Consider the following 14,959-nt stretch of genomic DNA (forward strand, 5'->3'; position numbering starts at 1 on the left):
ATTGTATTTTTGGATCCTGATCCTATCAATTTTTTGTTTACTCAGATGGTATAGATTACAAAGTCCGATAATGTTTTCTCCTAATTTCTCCTTTTCGTTTTTATGAATATCATTTTCACTGCTTACAAAATAAGAAACCAACTCTTTTTTTGCACCACTGAACTTCCCCATTATAATTATCCTCAATATCATTGGCATAATTAGGTTATTGACTCTGTTCGTTTTGTGCCCTCTCTCTTTTAATTTGGGTTGCTGCAGGTTATATTGTATATATGTAAATTAAAACCTATGCTAGGTTGTTTTCCAGATAGATTTTATATGTGTTCTTTATGGCAATGATCATCACTCTACTGTTATATCCTGAGAGTCACTTCCAATATATACAGACTCCAGTACTATAGTGGATTCCTAAATCCTCTGGGAGGAATCATTTACTTCCTCTTTGCAGTGGCTGGCCATGCAGTCCTAGTGAAATCAATCTGTGCGCTGAAAGTAAATTGTTAATAAACACACTCACTTATTGGCATCAGCCACAAACACAGATAAAATCTCCAGCCAATTATTCCACCATTCTAGTAATCGGGTAGTTGATTTGCAGTCAGATATACTGTCTTGATATCTAGGTTCTCCTTGGGAATACTTCATAAACTGCACATATATCGCCCCATCATAGAAAAACCACGGGGCAAGTGGAAAAGCTCTCTTCTATGCAAAGGCAAGATACAAGACCTTAAATTTTCCCCTCCTTCAAAAGATGGAGCATTTGCTCCCAATAAAACAGGTTATTTAAAAAAGAAAGAAAGAACAAAGCTACGTGTGTAAGCAGCATGCTTAAAAAGGGGCAAGGAAAAAACACCTGTCCCTCTCTTCTCTCTCCTTCCCTCCCTCTTCCTTCTCTTTTCTTTTGCTTCTAATTACACCTGTAATAAGATGGACAGTCACATTCACCAGAACACCAGGAGATTATCCCTTGAGAGCCCAGCCAGCCAGGGGTATAGAGCACTGGCATATATGACTTTGAGAAGGAGCGGGAATCTGATCAGAAGGTGCAGTTGAGAGAAGAGTAGTGAGTAGACTGTATGCAGAGAGGGAGAAGGATGAAGGGAGAAATATTTAAAATGCAATGTAAATTTTTCTTGGAAAGTGTGCTGAATTTGGATATACATGTGCTAATCATTTGCAGTATTGTAAAAACATTGTCTATATGATATTTATTCTTTGTAACATTCTAGGCTTCCTTTGCAGATGGTCTACCACATACTCGACTCTGTGTGTATGTGCTTGCATACATATGTATGTGAATATTCCATATGATCCGAAAATAATAGCTATTCTTGGCTCTGAAGTATGTGTGTGTATGTATTCTTAAATATTATGCAAGTGCTCAGTCGCTAAGTCTTGTCTGACTCTTTGCAACCCCATGGACTGTAGCCCACCAGGTTTCTCTGTCCATGGAATTCTCCAGGCAAGAATGCTGAAGTGGGTTGTCATTTCCTTCTCCAGGGGATCTTTCTGACACAGGTATGGAACCCACATCTCTTGTGTCTCCTGAATTAGCAGGTAGATTCTTTACCATTGCACCACCTAGGAAGCTTCATTCTTATAGCTAGCCCAAGCTTAATTTCTTATTCAAATCTAATGTACCTTTACAAGTTAAATATAATGGTAATCACTTAGTATTTGAAAGGGGTGTTGAAATTTCCTACTGTACATTTTGATATAGTTCTGGCTTCTTTAAGTTGGAATTTTTGCTTTTTTAATTCTGGGCTATACATTTAGAGACATACGTATAAGACCATGATCTACTTTTCCTTTTATCACTGTGTAATGCTTCTCTTTATCCCTTGTGATGTTTACATATTCACTTTTGAATCGAAAGCTTTTTTGGTACCGATTTTAGTATCTTTTAATTTAGGTGTAGTGTTGGCTCGTTCAAATAGGATTTTCTTAGCTAACTAGTGTTAGATTGCATATTTGTATCCAACAAGAGGTCTCACTCTTTCTCTCCTCTCTGTCTGTCTCTCTCTGGATGAGTTGACATTAACATTTTTAGTATTTAGTATTGAGCAAGCTACAGGAGTTGGTGATGGGCCGGGAAGCCTGGTGTGCTGCAGTCCATGGGATCGCAAAGAGTCGGACATGACTGAGCGACTGAACTGACTGAAAGATCAATACATAGCATTTTTGTCTTTATGAGAAAAATACTGGAACATTCCGCAATTGAAGATGACTTGTTTCTTTAAATTCTGGCTTCCTCCTCATACTTCCAATATAATCATTTAATTCTAAGAAACTTTATTTTAAATTCCCATTGTGTCTGGTCCATCAATTTGTTTTCTTTTTCCATACATGGTTCAGTTTTCTTTCTGAGATTCATCAGCCACATAAGCATTTGTACCTGTAAGGAGAAATAGAAAATCAATATCTTAACTTGTACTCCTCCAAGGAAGGAACTTGGAGCATTCCTTAGAGGGGGAGGTGAAGAGCATGTGTCAGGACAGAGAGCCTTGTAGGTAACTAACTGAGCTTACTCACTCTCTACCTCGCTGACACCTAACGAGGCAAAACTGCACTGCAGAGAACCTTCCAGAAACTACTCCTAAGCAACTGGCCTTTGATGGAGTTCCCTCTGTCTGTTGTACTTTACTAGCTTAGTGACTGGGACTTGAGGGGCGGTTGGGTTGACATGAGGTAGGACTCGCATTCAGCTATTGTACGTCATGACAACTATACCAACTGGGAAAATATTTGAAATAATTGCTGCTGTGAGACCCTATTTGCACCTTTCAACTCAGAAATCTCTCCCCTATCCAATAAGAGATCTTGGCTGGTCCAGAAACAATCTATATGGGCACCACTCCACGATGCCACTTGTATCAGTCAGAAACAGGGTGTGGCACACTTCTACAGGGGTTACCACTATAGTCACTCTTCATTCTGACAGGTCACTGTTTGTCATGACCGTGCCTTAACAGTTCTTAAATATTTTGGCTGTGTAAGTGGAGGAAACATTTAGGGCTGTGCTCCTATCTGTGCTTGTTACTGTAGGCTCCTCATCCCAGCCAGACTACGACGTGACCTCCCAAATTACCAACTGGCTTGAAGTCATCAGTGGCAAGGAATGGTTTGAGAGAGAGATGCTGCGCTATCACACGGAGGATCTTGAATGTGTTAAGAAACTCAAATTGGATTATTCAGGTAAGGGATTTCAAAAGCATTCTCTATGCAGCCCTGTGAGATGATAATAGCAAATCTAAAAAGGGGGCTCTATGATCATAGATGGCGAGCAAATGCTCAGGCCAGAGAACACAAATATAAGCAAGTGTTCTAAGTGCCAGACTTCCCTAAGTTGTCATAAATTAATACGTATCTTGACTACCCAGAAAAAAAAAAGATCTAGTTTTGAGCATTTTACAAATACATTTGTTTCTCTATCCATGTGTGCTCTTTAATGAGCATCAATGAACAACTTTTGGGGCTTCCCAGGTGGTGCTAGTGGTAAACATCCCACCTGCCAATGCAGGAGACAGAAGAGATGTGGGTTCCGTCACTGGATCGGGAAGATTCCCTGGAGGAGGGCATGGCAAGCCATTCCAGTTATCCTGCCTGAAGAAGTCCATGGACAGAGAAGCCTGGGCGGTTGCAGTCCATAGGGTCACACAGAGTCAAACACAACTGAAGTGACTTAGCATGCATGGACACGATGAACAACTTCCAGGGCTTTAGTATAGAGCAGCAATTCCTAGAACTTGGATATTGTGTGACTAGGGGAGAACACATTGCTATGGACAATGAGGAATGATGAGGAAGGGAATTTCAGTTATAAATATATCACTCTGATGGTGTTTTGGAGACTGAAAATGAGGTAGAGAGGGAATAGGAATGGGATTTTTAGTGTGGAAGTCTCAAGTGGTATGAGGGACAAAACTAGCATCGCCAGCAACAGGGATGGAAAGAGAAAGTATCTGTCCATTCCACATGGTTCTACTTTTAGTAATTTTATATCTCCTGGACTTTCTCCCCGTGCCTGAAATCTTTCTATTTCCTGTCATTTACACTAGTTATTGAGTTTCTAAGGAATAGAGACCCTCTTATAAGTCTTATCCATAAAAACTTACACAGTGTCTGGACACAATAATCACTAAAAAACAATTGCTAAAAATGAAAAGTTTTCCGTGGTGACTCAGTGGTAAAGAACCCGCCTGTCATTGCAGGAGATGCAGGTTCAATCCCTGTGTCAGGAAGATCCCCTAGAGAACTCATTCCAGTATTCTTGCCTGGGAAATCCCATGGACAGAGAAGCCTATCAGGTTACAGTCAATGGGGTCGCAAAAGAGTGAGACACAATTTAGTGACTAAACAACAATGAATGATATAACAATTGTATGTTTAATATTGTGTCAATAAGAGTATGTTACCTACCAGTTTATTTCTATTTCCAATATGAACATTTTTTCATTGAATTAAGTAATCTACTAACTGCAAATCCCAATTCTGTTGGTTAGCTCTGATTAGAATTTGTGACATAGTAGGAGAGACATATAAGAAAAGAACCAACTGTAATTCAACAGCAACTCTATATGTATAATAATGGGAGCAAAAATCCAATTGTTATGAATTCAATACAGAGAAAGCACATCATTTTCACTTGCTTCAGAGAAGTGGTTTTTGAGTTTTTAGAGATTTAAATAACAAGCAACTTGTTAGGAGATGATGTGCCCAACGGAAGTGCATGAACGAAATGATGGAGGCATGACAATGTGTGATATGTTTGAGCAGCTCAGTATGTCTGAGGCATAGAATCCATAAAGAATGCAGTGGAATCAGAGGCTGCAGAGTCTAGTTAGATAGGCTGCCAGGTGATCTGAATGCTCTTCTTAGAAGATGATATCTGTTGTTACACTCATGGGATAGAAAATGCCAATTCAAAACAGCTTCTGGCTTCTTTTCTTACTCTAAAAACAATTCACATGGAAGACAGATTTTTAAAATGCACTATGGTTGCAAGAACATTGTATATAATGACTGCACTTTTATATAATATATAAAATATATTTTACATACAAGTTATACATAAATACATATATTATATATTACTATATCATGTATATTATATAAAATATAATATATATTATATATTTCCTATAGATAGATAGATATACAAGTATTTCCAGAAAGAGAGAAAAAGGGAAAAAAATGAACAAAACCAGGATAATGTATCATCAAAGAAAAGACCAACACTTCCATGAAAACTTCTTCTTAATTAAAATATTTGCTCTCCTTAGAGAGTCAGCTTGAAGGAGGGCTAAAGAAAGAAGTTCTCATTACCAAAAGTAGCATGTCCAGAGATTTCAGAGAGATTAAGCTTTCACAGGGCGTACAAGGGGGTGGAGGTAGATACCGAAGAGTTGAGTATCTAAGAACGAAAACAGAATTTGCCCATTTTGAAAATCAGATTTCTTTTAAAAATAAGAATAAAAAAGAACAAAGGAAAAGACCTTACACTGTTAAAATATTGAGTGGCTTAGCTATAGACAAAAAGGAATAAATGACATGAGCTAGGTTTTAGCTAAGGAGTTAGGACTTACACTTGAAATTAGATTTTGGACCTAATTTTCACCTGCAGTAGGGGAAACAGATGTGGTTTATTTGGAGTACTGTATTCTTCATAGAGTTAATACATGGAGATTGTCACAAGGATCAGGGTAAGGAAATAAGAATTAAAGCCATTGGCCAATACGGTTTACAGTGGAGCCAGGAAGCAGGGCTAGAGTGAGAGGCCAATGCCAGGGAGCTGACAGTACCTCCTCCAGAAAATTTCATCGCTATAGTCCCCTCCCAGGTATTGTTGTAATATTATATAATGGTGACAAGAAAGCCGGAGATGTTACCGAGAAGAAACTGGGAGACAACTGCATAACAAAGGGGCTCAGTGATTCTTTGCCAAGTTTTACAGGGTAAATGTGAAAATTTAAATGATTCCCTGAATAAAATTTTGAACAAGTAAAAATGCCCTCCCTTTACTTGCTTAGTTTTTTTGTTTTTTTCTTTTTTCAGTATTTATTTATTTTGTTCATGTTAAGTCTTAATTGCCATATGCAGGATCTTCATGCTTAGTTGCCCTTCGGTATCTGGGGTCTTAGTTCTCTGATCAGAGATCGAACCCCCATCCCCTGCTTTGCAAAGTAGATTCTTAATCACTGGACCACCAGGGAAGTCCCATACTTGCTTAGATTTTATTAAGAAAGATTTAAGATGTAATCAAAGATTCATTTCACTTTGCCTCTTTAGACAATGTATATTGGAAACATTCAGTATTTTTAAAGAAGTTTAAAAATGAATAGTAAATACATCAATATTGTATTAATACATTAATATTGTACTGTTAATTTATTTGTGTATAGAATTAAAAATACATTTAATAATTATACACTTCATTTATATTAGATTTTATTTATCTTAGAAAAGAGTCAAGTTTTTTGAAATAAACTTATGACTATAAATATAACATATATTTAACATATATATTTATAAGTGCTTTTGACTGTTTTGTTCTCAAACAATAACTAATTTTCCTTGGCTTTATACTTCCTAGAAAAAAAAAACTTAAAACATTAATAACCACATTAAACAAATACACATTATTTATTGGACTAATTTGAGAGCATTTTGGAGTTATAAGAAGAAATGTCTGAAGGTGGAAGTTGCTAATTGCTCTAATTGGTTATCAGGTGATATCCTGTATCATGCTGTGATGGTCTCATAAGAGATTTAACTGTGTTTCAACACTCCTGATCCATTCCAGGCCCCAGTAAATGGTTATAAGGACAAAATGGAACACACTATCAATGACAAAACAGCAAACTTTTAAAAATTAATATTAATTTAACCATATGAGGGCTTCCCTTGTGGTTCAGTGGTAGAGAATCTGCCTGCCAATGCAGGAGACTCAGGAGATATGAGTGCGATCACTGGGTGGGGAAGATCCCCTGGAGGAGGAAATGGCAATCCACTCCAGTATTCTTGCCTAGAGAATCCCATTGAAACAGGAGACTGGTGGGCTACAGTCCACGGGGCTGCAAAGAGTTGGACCTGACTAAGCAAGTGAGCACACATGCACGCAAACCATATGAAGCAAAATATATGTAAATATCTGTATCTCCAAAACCCAAATACAGAATTTAACATTTTATGAGAGAATATTTAGAGTTTCAGTTCAGTTCAGTTCAGTCACTCTGTCGTGTCCAACTCTTTGTGACCCCATGGACTGCAGCACCCCAAGCCTCCCTGTCTATCACCAACTCCCGGAGTTTACCCAAACTCATGTCCATTGAGTTGGTGATGTCATCCAACCATCTCACCCTCTGTCGTCATTTAGAGTTTACATACCTGTTAGACTCGTAACAATTGAATATGTATCCACATGATCTATGATATATACATAGGAGAGAGGCCTATGAGAAATATAAAGCTGAACAGTCTGTTTTCATTAAAAATGTATTAAACTGACGTTATCCGAAGTCTTGATGGGAAGATTTATGCTTCCTCTTGCAACTTCTCGTGACAGAGTCTGTATTAGCCTTGATTCCCTGTTCTCTGATTTTCTCTCGTTGCCCCATAATTTCATTGTGTATATTTTTACACCATGTATGCCTCCAATACCTCACCCTTCAGACTCTGCTTTAATTTGTGTTCTGCTTGACTGGATCTGCATCATCAGATACCTCCTTTTTAGATAGTCACAAGAGATGTTGGTTTTATTGCCCATAACAAATAAAACTTATCTCCACTCCTCAAAGCTTATCTGTGACTTTGAGACAGTACAAGTTCAACAGCACTCCATGACAAGAGGCTCTAGTGCCAATAAGTAGATGAGACAATGAGATTGTAACCATTTGTTTAAAGGATTTAAGACCTCTTCATAGCCATAACAAGAGACAAGGAGGGCTTTATTGTGCTCCTTTAGAAGGACAGATCAGTCAAAAGATAACCTGAAGGTGTGTTTATGAGTAGATAAGACTGAAAAATCATTAAAGATTTCTGGGAGTTGAAAGCTCAGAGAATCCCAGTTCCAAATATGAAATCAAGGGTTGTTTGGGAAATTGTTCGTTAATGCCAGAGGAAACAATTTCCATTAGCTAACAACATTTTTTCTTTGAAACCAATTAACTGTTGAGTATTTCAGAAATCCCCTGTAAAACAGCTTATACATTATGGGTAGTATTTTCTGCCACATGTAATTTCCTAAATAATGATGCTTGTTTCCATTGTGTTCTTATGTGGCATGATATGGGGGAAATATAATAATTTCAAACCGTGATAGGGGAAATTTATCTCACAAATCTCACAAAACATTCAGTTCAGTTCAGTTCAGTCGCTCAGTCATGTCCGACTCTTTGTGACCCCATGAATTGCAGCACGCCAGGCATCTCTGTCCATCACCAACTCCCGGAGTCTACCCAAACCCATGTCCATTGAGTCGGTTATGCCATACAACCATCTCATCCTCTGTCGTCCCCTTCTCCTTCCGCCCACAATCCTACCCAGCATTAGGGTCTTTTCCAATGAGTCAACCCTTCGCATGAGGTAGCCAAAGTATTAGAGTTTCAGCTTCAACATTAGACCTTCCAATGAACACCCAGGATTGATCTCTTTTAGGATGGATTGATTGGATCTCCTTGCAGTCCAAGGGACTCTCAAGAGTCTTCTCCAACACCACAGTTCAAAAGCATCAATTCTTCGGCGCTCAGCTTTCTTCACCGTCCAACTCTCACATCCATACATGACCACTGGAAAAACCATAGCCTTGACTAGACGGACTTTTGTTGGCAAAGTAATGTCTCTGCTTTTTAATATGCTATCTAGGTTGGCCATAACCTTCCTTCCAAGTAGTAAGCGTCTTTTAATTTCATGGCTGCAATCACCATCAGCAGTGATTTTGGAGCCCCAAAAAATAAAGTCTGACTCTGTTTCCACTGTTTCCCCATCTATTTGCCATGAAGGGATGGGACCAGATGCCATGATCTTAGTTTTCTGAACGTTGAGCTTTAAGCCAACTTTTTCACTCTCCTCTTTCACCTTCATCAAGAGGCTCTTTAGTTCTTCTTCACTGTCTGCCATAAGGGTGGTGTCATCCACATATCTGAGGTTATTGATATTTCTCCTGGCCATCTTGATTCCAGCTTGTGTTTCTTCCAGCCCAGCGTTTCTCATGATGTACTCTGCATATAAGTTAAATAAGCAGGGTGACGATATACAGCCTTGACGTACTCCTTTTCCTATTTGGAACCAGTCTGTTGTTCCATGTCCAGTTCTAACTGTTGCTTCCTGACCTGCATACAGGTTTCTCAAGAGACAGGTCAGATGGTCTGGTATTCCCATCTCTTTCAGAATTTTCCACAGTTTATTGTGATCCACACAGTCAAAGGCTTTGGCATATTCAATAAAGCAGAAATAGATGTTTTTTCTGGAACTCTCTTGCTTTTTCGATGATCCAGCGGATATTGGCAATTTGATCACAAAACATTGGAGATACATAAATATGATGGTGAAATTGAGGTCCAGAGCTTAATTATCCCAGTAGTCACATACCTTTATAAGAGCCAGACTGTAAAGAGGGCAGAGTGCCAAAGAACTGATGCCTTTGAACTGTGTTGCTGGAGAAGACTCCCAAGAGCCCCTTGGACATCGAGGATATCAAACCAGTCAATATTAAGGGAAATCAACTCTAAATATTCATTGGAAGGAATGCTGCTGTAGCTGAAGCTCCAGTGTTTTGGTCATCTGATGACAACAGCTGACTCACTGGAAAAGTCCCTGATGCTGGGAAAGACTGAGGGTAAGAGAAGGAGAGGGTGTCAGAGGATGAGATGGCTGAATGGCATCACTGATGCAATGGACATGAATTTAGGCAAACTTTGGGAGATGGTTAGGGACAGGGAGATCTGGTGTACTGCAATCCATTGGGTCTGAAAAAGTCAGACACGCCTGGGTGACCGACCAACAACAACAACATAGTTTTCAATAGTTTAATATATATATATTAAGTTGCAACTCAAGAGTTCATATTTTAAAAATTTCATTGCCTTCCCTTTGAGTTAGGGAGAAAGTTTGAGGTCATGATTGCAAATACGTCTTTGCTTACTATATGCCAAGTTATCTGATGACTGGTTTACATTGGCCATCTGATTTAATCCTCATAATAGTTTATGAGTTGGTAATGTTTACAGTACTGCTATCATCCATGTTTAACAGATAAAGTAATTCAAGTTTAAGTAGTTTACCCCAAATTATATATTGTCTGAGTCTGACAGATCAGGAATTTTAATACAAACTGCTCTGAAGATGGAAGAAAACCTTTGTAGGGACATATTTAATCATACAAACTAAATAAACTTATAGCACACATATAATTGGTGCAGCAGAAATGAATTTTACAGGAGTCTTAAACCTATTCCTTACAAATGTAACTTTGCTAAAATTGGAAAAATGAAGAAATAGAGTTTTATAATAACTCTTGATGTTATTAAAATAATAACTGTAAGATCCATGGGGATATTATAAGACATCTATATAGAATGGTTGACAGCAAATAGAAAAAATTCAATGTATTTTCCTTAAAGGTTTAATAAAGGAAAATAATGTATTTAGTAGATAATTATGGCTTGCATAGCCACACATCTTTTTCCTCTACAGTGGCAGAATTATTAACACACTAAGGCAAACAAAGTTGTGCCATATTCAAACAAAACAGGCACACCCACATACTACAAAATCTTCTGCTTATTATGTATGCAGAGAAGCCCCCAACAAATAAAAACTAATTACTCCTATTAGGAAAGAAGCTCTGAATCTCAAATTAAGACTTTATTGGAAAAGGCTGTGGAGTTTTAAGAACTCAGTTTTTAGACATAGCTGAAATATAGCTGCTATTTTAGCTAAGTTTTAAAAAAAGTTTGCGTCCTTGAAAATATAGTAAACAATATTGTCCCCACATATACATATATATGTGTATATATGTATATATATAAAATCTCCAAAGGAAAATAAGATAAAAAACAAAACTGCTTCCATATATACATATATATATGTATATACATATATATATTTATTTATTTATCTTTCCAAACACTCAGATTAATGTCTTTCATTATCAGTAACTGTTTTAAACCAGGTACCCTAGATTTCTGCCAATATTTCTTCATTATATGCCTTAGGCAACCATTTTATTTCCTTAGCCTCTAAGAACCTCTCAAAATCAGAGCTCCATTTTCTATCAATTAATTCGAATTGGTTTATAAAATTTAACTCACAAATCTGCTCACTTTAGAAATATTATTTGAAAGACCAGCATTAACTTTCCTAGATTAAGGCAAACTTTTCCTAGATTATTAGTGTTCTTAAATAGTATAAATAAATTTACTAGGATATCTATCAAACTCATGATTTTCATTGAGCTATTGTTCAAAGGTTATTAAGTAAAAACAAACTTTAACTTTATGCTTAATAAAGTTAGTGGAAAATAAAAGCCAGAAATCATCTCATTGGCTCCATTCCCATTCCAAGTGGTTAAGTGAATTACAGTGCACTAGTTTTTCACTTCTAAAGAATGATGCTAGGAAAAGACTGGAAAATAAACTCATGATCATATGAGTCATGGAGGTTCACAAAGTCTCACAAAGAAATGCTTCAACAGTTTTAATTCTTTCTCTTAGTAAATGTGTTAGTGTAAATCTACTGTAAATATATACTTATACAATGAGTTTTTCTAGTCTAGAATAAACATCGGTCACATTGTAAAAAGTATAAAATTCTGTTAACTATTAATTCTTAACTGTTTTATTCAAGATATCGTAAAATTGAGATAAATTTTTATCACTGAGTTAAAATTCCATCCGTTTTAATAAGCTAAGAAGTAATCTTCTATGCTTAAAATATAGTAGGATTGTCGTCTTTGGATAGTTTGATTTCTTGTATCTCCTGTAGTTGTTTCTATGATGAAACTCTCATTTCAGATTTTATCATCACGACTAATTAAAATAGCCAGGAAGGCAATTTACATGATTTTGAGTTGTAATTTTATTGTATTATGTAGTTTTCTATTCTTTATATTACTTTGAAATATAAAATTAACCTAACCTTTTTTTTAATAACATATTATTTACATAACTGAATAGCTAATCAATGGATGAACCTAGTCACAATGTACAAATTTCCAGGTACAAGACAAACAAATAATAAGGATATAATGTACAACATGATTAAAGTAATTAACACGGCTGTATGTTATAGTTGTCATGGCAAGGCAAACTTATTGTTTTTTTTTTTCTTTTTCTTTTATATTGTATCTATATGAGACAATGTAATTTCCCTAAACTTATCATCTGCTGATGTATGAAGGTCAAGTCATTATGCCAGAGCTTAAGCATATATAGCATGCACGTGTGCTCAGTTGTGTCCGACTCTTTGCACCCCATGGACTGTAGGCCTCCAGGCTCCTCTGGTCATGGGATTTCCCTGGCAGGAATACTGGAGTGGGCTGTCATTTCCTCCTCCAAGGGATCTTCCTGACAAAGGAATTGAACCTGAATCTCCTGCGGCATCTGCATTGGCAGGCAGATTCTTTACCACGGAGCCACCAGGGAAGCCCAACATGTATAACACTGTATGTCAATCATGTCTCAGTGAAATTGCAAGAAAAAATTGAATAACTAATCAATTTTATGATCAGAAGAGATAAAACTAATAATTTTCAAACTTTCTCATGAATCATCTAGCGCTATTCAGAATCTTTTAGGGAACATTGGGCAGAGGAAATGAGGGTAAGAGTAGAAAAGAAATTTAAATGGGAAGGGGAGGTTCCTGTCACTCTTCATCAGAGCAGTTCTGTATATATGTATAAATATTTATGTGTGCATATAGGCATGTGTGTGTGTGTGTGTAGGATTCCTAATGATTTTAACTAAAGTAGTATTCTGTTGAAAGAAAATGTTTGAAATATTCTGATATGTATCTGCAATCTCATGATCTCTTTTATCAATTAAGTTACCTGTGATTAATTGCCATGAGCATCAGTTTCCTAATCATATAATGGCAAAAAGCCAAATTCTCTCTAATGTTCATTATGCATGAATGATTTATAAACCGTGGTTTACACAGAAGCACCTCATCTCCTCATCTCCAAATACACACAAATAATCGTGAGAATAAAAAGTTCTCTCCATATATTTTAAGATCCAATATTTAAACATCAAAGATTAATGAAGCGAAAAACAAAGTACATTATATTTTTGGCAAGCCTATCTCTTCATTGATTAAATTTCCAGATTGCTTCGACCTTCATTCATTCATTTGTTAAATAATTGAACGACTATTTCTTGAAGATATTTGTATTGATTTCCAGTATAGAGAATGTAAAATTTTTATGATGTGAGTCAAATATTCCTTGTGAAACAATATGAGCTATTCATATTTTATACATCATGAGCACGCTTTTTATAATAAAAAAAATTGAACTTTAAAGGCTATAACTTTTGCCAAAACAAGTCTCAGCTAAAAGTGAAGGAAAATGTATTTGTCATACAATGAGGAATTAAGGAGGTGCCTACTGATTTCATAAGAAAAACTTCACCTAATAGTCCAGCCTTCAACTGAGTAACAAAACTTTAGAACACTTTAATGTCACAAAGACTGCAATTAGTGAATTTAGGATCCAAATCAACCTTGCCTAACTCCATATGTTATCCAGCTTCCACTGTTCAGCTCTGCCAGTGATTATGATAGGGGAAATCAGCCAAACCTTCCATGCTTTGCCCATATATGAAGGAGAGGTTCATTGTGTACTGTGGCATTGGAATAAGACAGCCTGGTACTGTTGTGTGAAAATTGGATAAGTCTTAATTATGTTGAATTGGTTCATGATGCTTTTCGAGTCTACTCTATATCCTTCTACTTTTCTGTATATTCACTCTATTAATCTTTGAGAATTTGATATTGAAAATCCAACTAAAAATCTTAATTTATCTACTTAAAAAGTAATTGTAATATATAGTGGAATTATATGTTACTTTGTTCTGTATTTTCCAAGTCTCCTGTAAATGTGCTATCATATTTTCATAATTTAAAAAAAAAGAGAAAAAAAAGAATAAGACAGTCCAGCAACATCTAATTATTCTTTATTACATGAACAAATGAAATGGATGAAAACATTTCAGAAAACTTAATATTCACAGGACATCAGGAGAACTTTTATTTTTGAGGGAAGATAATAATGGTACACTAGAGGAAAAACTATTGTAGGAAATGTAAAAAAGAAAATAATTTTGATGATAGTATTAATAGTCACTTCTAAGAATACTCTAATTATAGTTCCTCTATTCAGAGCAAATGAAACTCACTGTTAGACATTCAAGTTAAGCAACAAGTAGAAAGTTTTCCTGAAAGATTTATGAGACCATTATTCTCTCTCTTCCCAGTAATATGCCACAGTGGACTGACAGTTCACACAGAACCACACAAAAGGCAATTAATTCATCCAGCAGAGAACTACACAGAGGCAATTTGTCTGACATGTAGCATTTGATTTTCAGTAGTTGCTTATCTACCCAGGGAACATAGCAAGTTCATCCTTTAGAAATGGGATAGGGCAATAAGCCGACTTTGTGTCCCTAGACTCAGGGATACCATTTAGTTCAAAATCTTATGAGCATAGCATTAGAGGGAGAGCTAAAGAGGAGGCTGTCACATTACATTCTCTTGAATAAAATGGATTCGGAATTACAACTAATCATACAATTCAATATATGATCATTTATGCATCTGCAGGTAGTCCATAAGAGTTTAAATAGGTAATAATAATGGTAGATAGATATAGTTAGATAGGTAGATATATAGATAGACGGATAAATAGATCTCATCTTCTCCTCACAACTATGAAAATAAGTCTTGATTCTTGCTACTC

At 36.3% G+C, this 14,959-nt stretch overlaps 1 long non-coding RNA gene across 2 annotated transcripts in view; it reads left to right on the forward strand.

Moving 5' to 3' along the window:
* The window catches only part of LOC145534215 (uncharacterized), a 540,985-nt gene that overhangs the window by 404,441 nt on the left and 121,585 nt on the right, over positions 1-14,959 (forward strand). For both annotated transcript variants that reach the window (XR_014074349.1, XR_014074350.1), the window contains one exon: positions 3,049-3,198. This is a non-coding gene — a long non-coding RNA (uncharacterized LOC145534215). The remainder of the gene's footprint in view (positions 1-3,048; positions 3,199-14,959) is intronic.

The sequence above is a fragment of the Giraffa tippelskirchi genome, chromosome 14, assembly GCF_054371585.1.
Source record: "Giraffa tippelskirchi isolate mGirTip1 chromosome 14, T2T-mGirTip1v1.2.pri, whole genome shotgun sequence".
Lineage (NCBI taxonomy): Eukaryota > Metazoa > Chordata > Mammalia > Artiodactyla > Giraffidae > Giraffa > Giraffa tippelskirchi.